The sequence below is a fragment of the Chiloscyllium plagiosum genome, unplaced genomic scaffold (assembly GCF_037043375.1).
Source record: "Chiloscyllium plagiosum isolate Xiang-an unplaced genomic scaffold, Cpla_swu_hap1 HiC_scaffold_45, whole genome shotgun sequence".
Lineage (NCBI taxonomy): Eukaryota > Metazoa > Chordata > Chondrichthyes > Orectolobiformes > Hemiscylliidae > Chiloscyllium > Chiloscyllium plagiosum.
The window spans coordinates 93,589,390-93,598,792 of NW_028270183.1; positions in this window are offsets into that span (position 1 = coordinate 93,589,390).

A 9,403-nucleotide genomic window follows, 5' to 3' on the forward strand; every position below is an offset into this window, starting at 1 on the left:
GCACTGAATGGGCTATACCTGTTCATCTCCAATAATGTCAATGGGCTGAATGGCTTCCTCATATTCCTGTGAAACCAGCGTTAGGTGCTGAATGAACTCTTATTTTACTGTGGCAATGCGCAGTGTCAGGCAGTGCGGTTACATGAATGTTACTGATACTTTAACAGCACAAGCCTGAATGAAGCCTGGATCTTGCTGCACATGGACACAGACCAGTTCAGGAGCTGGCGGGGGACAAAACGTTCTGAACATTGTGGGGAGACATTGCTGAAGCAGCTAAAGATGTTTGTGAAGAGGGAGCTACCCTGAGGATCTCCCACAGAGCTGATCCAGGACTGAGATGATGAACATCTTCCTTTGTGCCATGTTTGACTCCAAACACTGGAGAGTTTACTCTGATTCCCATTAGGTCCAGCTCCTTGATGTCAACAGAAGTCAACCATTGCCTTGATATCAGGGCCAGTCATGTTTACCTGAACCCTTGCCTCAGCCTCTTCTGTTCACATCAATAGGCCATGATATAGGAGAAGCACGTGTTTTCTTCAAACAGGTGGGATTGAATGTCAGGATGTCTCTTCTCAAGAGTTTTCGGGGAGCTAGATGACTGAAAGTATTTGAAGAGGAAATAGATGGATATTGACCTGTCAGAGAGTTGAGGGCTATGAAGAATTGGGTATTAAAGAGGATTTGGGGCCAGGAGCACATCAGCCATGGTCTTAGTGAAGGGCAAGGCAGGTTTGGGGAGTGAACGACATGCCCCTGTTTCTGATGTTCTCACATTCTGTTATTGGAAAGTTAGTGGGTGTTATTTTTATGAATGTTCTTGTATTGCATATTGCAGTCAGGGAGATCAGATGATTTTGTGAGCCATCTCTAAGTGAGGATGTGGGCTGTATTCACAGTGACTCTGGGTCTACAACATGACCAACAAATGGAGCACAAGCTGCAGATAGGGGAAGCTTTCTAACGAGAGATGAGGGGCCTCTTTCATACCCAGCCTGGATTTTCCAATTACAGTTCGCAAATCACCTCAAAGCGTGTGTGACAGTCTTGAGGGACTGAATGGTCGCCTCTGTTTCTGTGCACCAGGTTATAGGAGTAAGTGGTCTCCAACTGTACCTGTCCAGCAGGTATGAGGGGCTGAATGGAAGACAGGAACATGGGACTGAGGAGCAGGAGTGGGTCATTAGATACTTTGAGCCTTCTCCAACAGGCAGTAAGATTGTGGCTGATCAGGTTGGGGTCTCAGCCCCACTTTCCTGTCTGTCTCCCATTATCCGTGACTCACTTCTTTGTCAAATATTTAACTAATGCAGCTTTCAATCAATGTAAACATAGAGTCACGATAAACTTCCAGAGAAGAGAAGTGCCTTGAAAGGACCTTACAGAATTTTTCATCATCCCTCTTATCGAACCAGAGAGACACGCAGAAGGAAAGTAGACCTGTTAGTCCCATCTGTTCACTCCGATCAGATATCAAATCTGATCCAGTCCCATTTGCCAGCATTTGGTAAATAGCTTTCCTCTTTCAGATACCTTTTAAATGTGCGATTGTAACCACCTTCACCACTTCCTCTAACAGCACTTTCTGTACGCACACCACTCTCTGTGTGAAACATTTATCTTCAGGTCCCTTCTAAATCAATCCCCATCGCCTTTAACCTATGCTGTCTTGTTCTGGACTCCCCTATCCTGGAGAGCAGAATGTGGCTGTTCAGAATATCCATGACCCTGATGGTTTTATAAACCTCTATAATGTCACCCTTCAGCCTCTGGCACTCCAGGGGGAAGCACCTCAACCTAATCAACCTCTTCCTAAAGCTCAAACTTCCAGTCCTGGAACATCTGTGTAAGTCAGTTCTGCAGAAAACCGTGTTGTACGCAGTATTCTTAAGGTGGTCTCATAAACGTCCTGTACAGATACAACATACCACCACAACTCCTATACTCAATGCTCTGACTGATTAAGGCAAATGTGTCAAATGTGTTCCGCACCACACTGTCTACCTGCAACTCCACTTTCAAGGAACAATGCACCTGCAGCCCTATGCCCCTTTGTTTCACATCATGCCCCAGGACCTTACCATTAAGTATATAATGTCTGCCCTGATTTGCCTTCCCAAAATGCAAAACTTCATATTTATCTATATTAAACTTCATCTGTTACTCCTTGCCCTTTTGTCCCATCTAATTGCGATCTCGTTGTACTCTGAGATAATCTACTACACCACCTTTCTGATGTCATTTGTATACTTACTAACTATTACCCCGATATTCACACCGAAATCCTTTACATAAATGATGAAATACAGTGAACTCAGTACTGATTCTTACAGAACACTGCTGCTCACAAGCCTCCAGGCTGAAAAATATCCCTCTTCCTTCAAGCCAGTTGTGACTAGCTTCTTTTGTATCTTATGTGACTGAAACTTACTAATCTGCCTACCAATCAGAATGAAATACTAGCTATGAAGAGAGGTTGAGTAGGTTAGGTTTATTTTCACTAGATAAATAGAGATTGAGGGGGGACCTGATTAAAATCATGAAGGGTATACACAGGGTGGACAGAGACAAGCTTTTTCCCAGGTTGAAGGAGGTCGTGCTTTCAAAGTGAGAGGTGGAAGGTTTAAGGGGGATACACGTGGTAAGTACTTCCCACAGAGGGTGGTGGGCGTTTGGAACACGTTGCTAGCAGAGGTGGTAGAGGCAGGCACGGTTGATTCATTTAAGATGCGTCTGGTCAGATGCATGAGTAGGTGGGGAGCAGAGGGATACAGATGCTTAGGGATTGACCGACAGATTTAGACAGTACATTGGGATAGGCTCAGGCTTGGAGGGCGAAGGGCCTGTTCCTGGGCTGTACATTTTCTTTGGTCTTTGTTCTTTAAATGAACACCTTGCTGAAGTCCACATAGACAATATCTACCAAACTGCCTTCATCAATCTTCTTTGTCACCTCTTCAAAAAACTCAACCAAATTAACGAGCCATGATTTCCCATGCAGAAAGCTACGTTGTCTACCCTGATCAGCCCTTGCCTTCCCAAATGTATGCAAATGGTATTCCTCAGAATCCCCTCCATCAACTTACCCACCACTGACATCATGCTCACCAGCCTGTAGTTCCCAGGCTTTTTGGGTCACTGTTCCCTTTACTCGTCCCACTCCTCCACTGGTCATAACAGATGTTAAATGTAACCAGGTCAGTGTTATGCCCGATGATATCGGTCTCAGATTGGGTCAGGGTCAGTTTTAGGAACAAGTCAGGCTAGTTTCTTTAATCTGCTAAAACAACACGTTTATGAACCAGAGCAATGTTACTCAAACAATGTTAGAAAGACGAATGGCAAACTGTTTGGGGCATTGCAATTATATCATCAATATTTTCCTTGCTAAAAATGCTGACACACACTCAAAATCTCTGCAATTTTAACTTGAAAAAACTTGGTCCAAATATTATTGGAATTCATGACAAAGGAAACATTGTGAGATTGTCCAAAATGTTATTCTGCTTCTTTAGATATTGTACTCACACAAGCTGCTAGCAATGGGATTTCATCCTGGGAGAGTTTGGATTTGGCTGAATTCCCTTTGCTTTAGGTAGTGAGTAGATTCCAGTGAATTCTGGTCAGGGATCATCCAAAGGGTAACACGGTGGTTAGCACTGCTGCCTCACAGCACAGGGACTTGGGTTCGATTCTAGCCTTGGGTGACTGTCTGTATGGAGTTTGCACATTCCCCCCTTGTCTGTGTGAGCTTCTAATGGGTGATTCCGTTTCCTACCACAAACTGTTTAGGTTCGGTGGATTGGTCATGCTAAATTGTCCGTAGTGTTCAGGGATTTCTAGGTTATGTGCAATAGTCAGGGGTAAATATAGGGAAATGGGTTGGGAAGGTTGGTATGGACTTGTTTGGTCGAAGGGCCTGTTTCAACACTGCAGGGATTCCATAAAAATAAGAATGGTAACGATGACTGTAGAGGTTGTTTTTTAGCTCGCACACATTGCTGTGATGAGGAACAATGAAAGAGAGAGAGTGCAATAGGCCATTCCTTCTCAGGCAGATTACATTTTCTCACTCTCTGAGTTGAATCACACAGTAATGTCATACTTTCCCAAACTGGACCATGTGAGGTCTCCTTGTACATTGCCCAAACGATGTCTCCATCACATTCCCTGTTCCATGTAGGTGCATCATTGCTGCTGTCATACACAGAGCCATACCCTCAGCAGAAAATGGTCTCAGTCAATTTGAAGATATGTTTATATGTCCCTGCGTCATTAAAAAATAAAAATGTTAAATTTATCCAGAATAACTGTGTTAAACTGAATGCATTTTTAAAAGAAATACAGAAATTGCTGTAAAAGCTCGCCAGGTCTCTCAGTTCCCAGATGCTGTAGTTGTACTAGTCTCCACCACTTCCTCTGGCAGCTCATTCCATACACACACCACCCTCTGTGTGAAATGGTGCTCTTTAGGCCTCCACAAAACCTTTCCCCTCTCACTTTCCACCAATGCCCTCTAGTTTTGGACGCCCCTAACCTGGGGAAAAACACGTGACTACTCACCCTATCCATGGCCATTTTGATTTTATAAACCTTTACTGCTGCAAAATGTGACTCCAATCAACACGAATGGCTGTACTTTCAGTCATCCTGGGCCTAAGTTCTGAAATGCAATATTGACACCTCTTCCTTCTCCATCAAGTCACAATTCTAAATCCATTTTAATCAGTTTGTTCAGATGTATCCTGAGACACTTCTGTGGAGTTTACGTCTGCACCTTTGTGCCCGGAGCTAGGGACACTAGCATCACTTTGCAATACCCATAAAGCTGTAACATTATTCTCCTGTGTGTTTGTTCATCAGACTGTCCTGATATGATGGGACATACCTCTGCAACAGGCAAGACTTGAATCCTGACCTTCTAGCCCAGAGCTAGGAACACTGCCACACAGGTTCAGGAATTGGAATCAAATCCAGAGCTCTGGCTCAGAGATAGGGACACTACCCACCACACTACCATACCCAGATTTTGGGTCATATTTTAGTGCCCACTTTCATCTTGGTGTGGATTTATTATAATCAGGTTACCATTAGTGAACTACACAAAACACTTTGTATTATTAAACAAATGCAAGATATTTGTCTCAACTGTAGGATATTGAGTGTACGTGCTGTGCCATCGAAATTAACTGTGAACATCTTTAATTGCTATTATCTGTAATCTGCAATATTAAGGAAAAAATCCTGCAGACACACTGTACCCAATGAAGGGTCTCAAATATATATTTATTACTGAAGACCAGAGACGAAGGAAGAGCTTAATTTCTGACCCCAAAACACCGATCACTCTTACGCAACTCTCATGTGCGACTCCCCTTTTCCTAAAACCATGAAATGACACCAGGCCGCTGATTACTGTCCAGCCTCTCCTCCCCACTGACTGTCTGCAATCTGTCCCTCCTCCCCCTAACCATACAAGGCAAACCAAGCTCAGGGTCTTTGTGAAAATCAAGGCCGGAGTGTGGAGGCATCCTGGAGACAGGTGGGCGTTTTAAAATTGAAGGGGGAGGGTAAGGTGACAGTAATATCACTCACTGGCTGAGGGGTGGCTGATGGAGTTTAGTTTGGATTAATGCGAGGTATTGGCTTTGGGAAATCAAACAACAGCAGGACCTATACAATTAAAAGTAGAGCCTTTGGCAGAGCTGTAGTACAGAAACCTAGGCTGTCAGGTATAATCCTTTAAAATTTGCATCTCATATAGATAGTGTGGTTAAGAAGGTGTTTAACACACATGTCTTCATAGGACAGACCTTTGAGTATCAGAATTGGGACGTTATGTTGAGGTTGTACAGGATATTGGTGAGACCTCTTCTGAAATAATGGGTCCAGTCTGGTCACCCTGCCTGCTCATTCCATAGGCACACCACCCTCTGGGTGAAAAAGCTGCACCTTAGGTCACTTTTAAATGTTTCCCCTCTCACCTTAAGCCTATGTCCTCTAGTTTTGGACTCCCCATACCCTTAGAAAATACCTTGACTATTCACTTTGATATTACTGACGTTGATATTATTAAGCTGGAGAGGATTGAGAAGAGATTAACCTGGTTGTTGCTGGGAAAGGAGGGAGTGAGCTATAAGGAGAGGCTGGATAGGCTGGGACTTTTTTCACAGAAGAATATGAGATTAAGCAGTAACTTTACAGAGGTTTATAAAATAATGAGGGTTACAGAGAAGCTGAAGGGCTGATGTCTTTTCTCTAGAGCTGGGGATTCAAAACTGAGGGATTTTTAAGGTGCGAGGAAAAAAGATTTACGCAAGTCATGAGAGGTAATTATGTTCGACAGAGTCTGGCTTGTGTGTGGAATGAACTTCCAGAGGAAGTGGTGAATGCAGGGACAGTTACAACGTTTAAAGGACATTTAGATCAGTACATGGATAAGACGTCAGTTAGGATGGTGCTGTGAGCAGCTGCCCTCTCCCTGACCCATCGCTGAATGAATCCCTGTTGGTTTTCACCCTCTGCCAATGGCTGTGCAGTGGCGTGTGGAGGCCAGCAGAGGGTGGCATTGCATCACTTTCAGCACCACAGAGACAGCCAGACCTGCCCCACAGAGACACGCAGATACACACACACGGGGATGGTGAGGACACGGCGGGAAGCTCATCTGGTAACTTAAACGAAACATAAAGAAATGCTCAATTTGTCTCGTAAACTGTTAAAATATGAGGGACAGATCTGCCAAATTCGACTGTTTAAATAAAAAAAAACATCAATTTATTTTTTTTCACTCTGAAAGTGAACATTTTACATTAACTATTCACAACTCTGGGACCCCCTTTCTCTTAACTGCTTATTAACCGACTTCAGCTCTGTAGTAATATACCGTTTCTGGGTCTGCCATCCTCTCGTATCACAGGTGCTTGTAAGCTCTCAGTTCAGAACAGCATTCACCCTCGCTTAAAGGTACAGTACACGCTTTCAACTTCATCACATTATACCCTGGTGAATATCGATAAGTGGGACCTATCCGGATTTCTCTTGCTCTGTGGTTCGTCAATATTGCATCTACTCTGTCTCGTATGTGTCAGGATTTTTGTTGCTCCATTGACAGCAGGTCATTATTCGATTCCGTCCGTGGGAATATATCAGTATTTCACTTACTCACACTAGTGTGTGTGGGGCAGAATTTCAGTTGTTTCATGGGGACTGTGACGCTATAACAATCTCAATGTTTGTAGATGGCACCGAACCTGGAAGAACTCTGAAGTCTATGGAGGACAGTGTGGAACTGTAACAGGACAATCACACGTTGGTGTAGTGTTCAGGTTTATGGCAGATGGGGATCAGTGCAGAGCAGTGTGAGGTGATACAATTTGGTAGGAAAGACAATGAAAGACAGTTTAAAACAGGCTCTGCCATTATAAAGGGTGTGCAGGAGCAGGGAGCGCTGCGTGTGTATGAGCACAGATTGTTGAAGATATCAGAACAAGTGGGGAGAGCAGGCACTATCACAGATTAGTTTCAGTATCTGAGCTGTTTCCAGGGGGAGGTGTAGGAGGGAGTCTCTGTGCTCCCTTCCTGGGAGGTGATGGTGACGATGTGATGTGAGCCCACCCTCCTGCCCACCGAGACACAAAAGGGAGATGGCATCAGGGCCACGGCTTCTAAGTTGTGCCGGAGGGAAACGGAGCTGCCAGTGGGTTTATTGTGAGAATTGCCCTTCACTGAACATTGCTCCTTTCTCGGTCGGTGGGACGTGGATGTTTCAGAATCTCCACACGAGGTGTCCTGGTCCTCTCCGGCTCGTACCAGGGTCCTCCCCACATGGCAGGGGGAGGGGGGAGGGAACGGATATCGGGCACTCCACCACCCGGCTTGGCGATTACTGTCCTATTCCATGCTGTTTCTCCTGGAATGGGAGAAAGGGAGGGTGGGAGTGGGTGGCCCTGCTGTTAGTGTTGGTGCAGGTGGGGATAATGGCAAATGGTGAGGCTTTCAGAGGGAGTCTGTCGACAGTGTTGTATCCATGCAGTGTAATTGATGTGGGGGGTAAAGTGGACGGGGTAACAAAGAGAGAGAGAGAGAGAGAGAGAGAGAGAGAGAGAGAGTGAGAGACAGAGACAGAGACAGTGACAGAGAGAAGGTGCTGCATTCGACAGTGACAGTGTTGGAGCATGAGCCTTATTCGGAGGTCAGTGCTATAACAGATATACCGTGTGAGGGAGCAGAGAGAATACAGTGATCCTTATCCTGACAGAGAGGGGAAGGTTATTGATGCTTGTCCTGTATTGCTGGACACTTCTTCAGACCGCAGATACTGCACTGAGCTGGGTGGGGAGCTCAGACCATGCTCGGTGGGTCTAGTGGTGTGGCTCCCTCTGGTAAGAGAATGGTACCCTCTGTACTTGCCCATTCACCAGGCCCTCCGTGCTCCTGTCGACAAACCGTGGTATAATTGTCCCTTATCTGCCATGCTCGGGGTAAACTGTTCAGGGCAGCTCCAAGATGAGAAAGCTCAACTGTGTGCCCATTGGCCTTTCAAAGATGGCACCAGTGCCAGGGATTACAGAATATCCAGGGGTATCCTGGTGATGGTGAATACCTCCAGCCATGATGGGTGGGAGAATCGGGCTGGTATAGAATGAGAGGGACACCATGAGGGGCGGGGGGGGGGGTAGTCAATGAGTTGCGTTTGATAAGAAAACACCAGGAATCTAGCTTGCCCTCGTACAGATCATCTCTCTGTCACACTCACTGAAAATGGCACCGAGGAAAATTATTGTTAGAATCAGCCTTTTGAGTCATAGATTCTGTTGAAACTACTCCCATTGAGAAAGCTGTAGAACAAATGGTCATCCAAGACTCTCCATCATTTCACCTCACACCAATATCCCTTTTTCCCCATCTTTCCTGGGAAGACTGGCTCATGTTACAGTATGCTATCGAAGTCTCTACATTTCAGCATTCTGTAAACTGGGAATACATCCTTCCATGACACTGTCTCTCAGTCTCGCCCACACTGTATATACCCCAAACCCCTCCCATGTGGTGATATTTAAACAGATTATCCCGCTATCTCTCTCTGGCAGTGATGTTCACACCCACAGTACCCCCTCATCATGGCACAATGGAGTTATGGAGCTGGAAATGGGTGGGAGCTGCAAGTTTCCCCACACTGGGCAGGGATCGAACACAATGTTACAGAGCAATGCACTGGGGTGGTGTACACAATCCTACATGCTGGGAGGGTAGCTGCTCCTGGTTTACAAATTCACCAGTTATCACTGCACAGTCCGCTATGCTGGGCAGACTATCTGGTTGAGGTTTATAGATAATGCAATGATATGGGATATGCAGCTCTGCATGCTGGATGGATATTTGTTCCACGTTCACACAT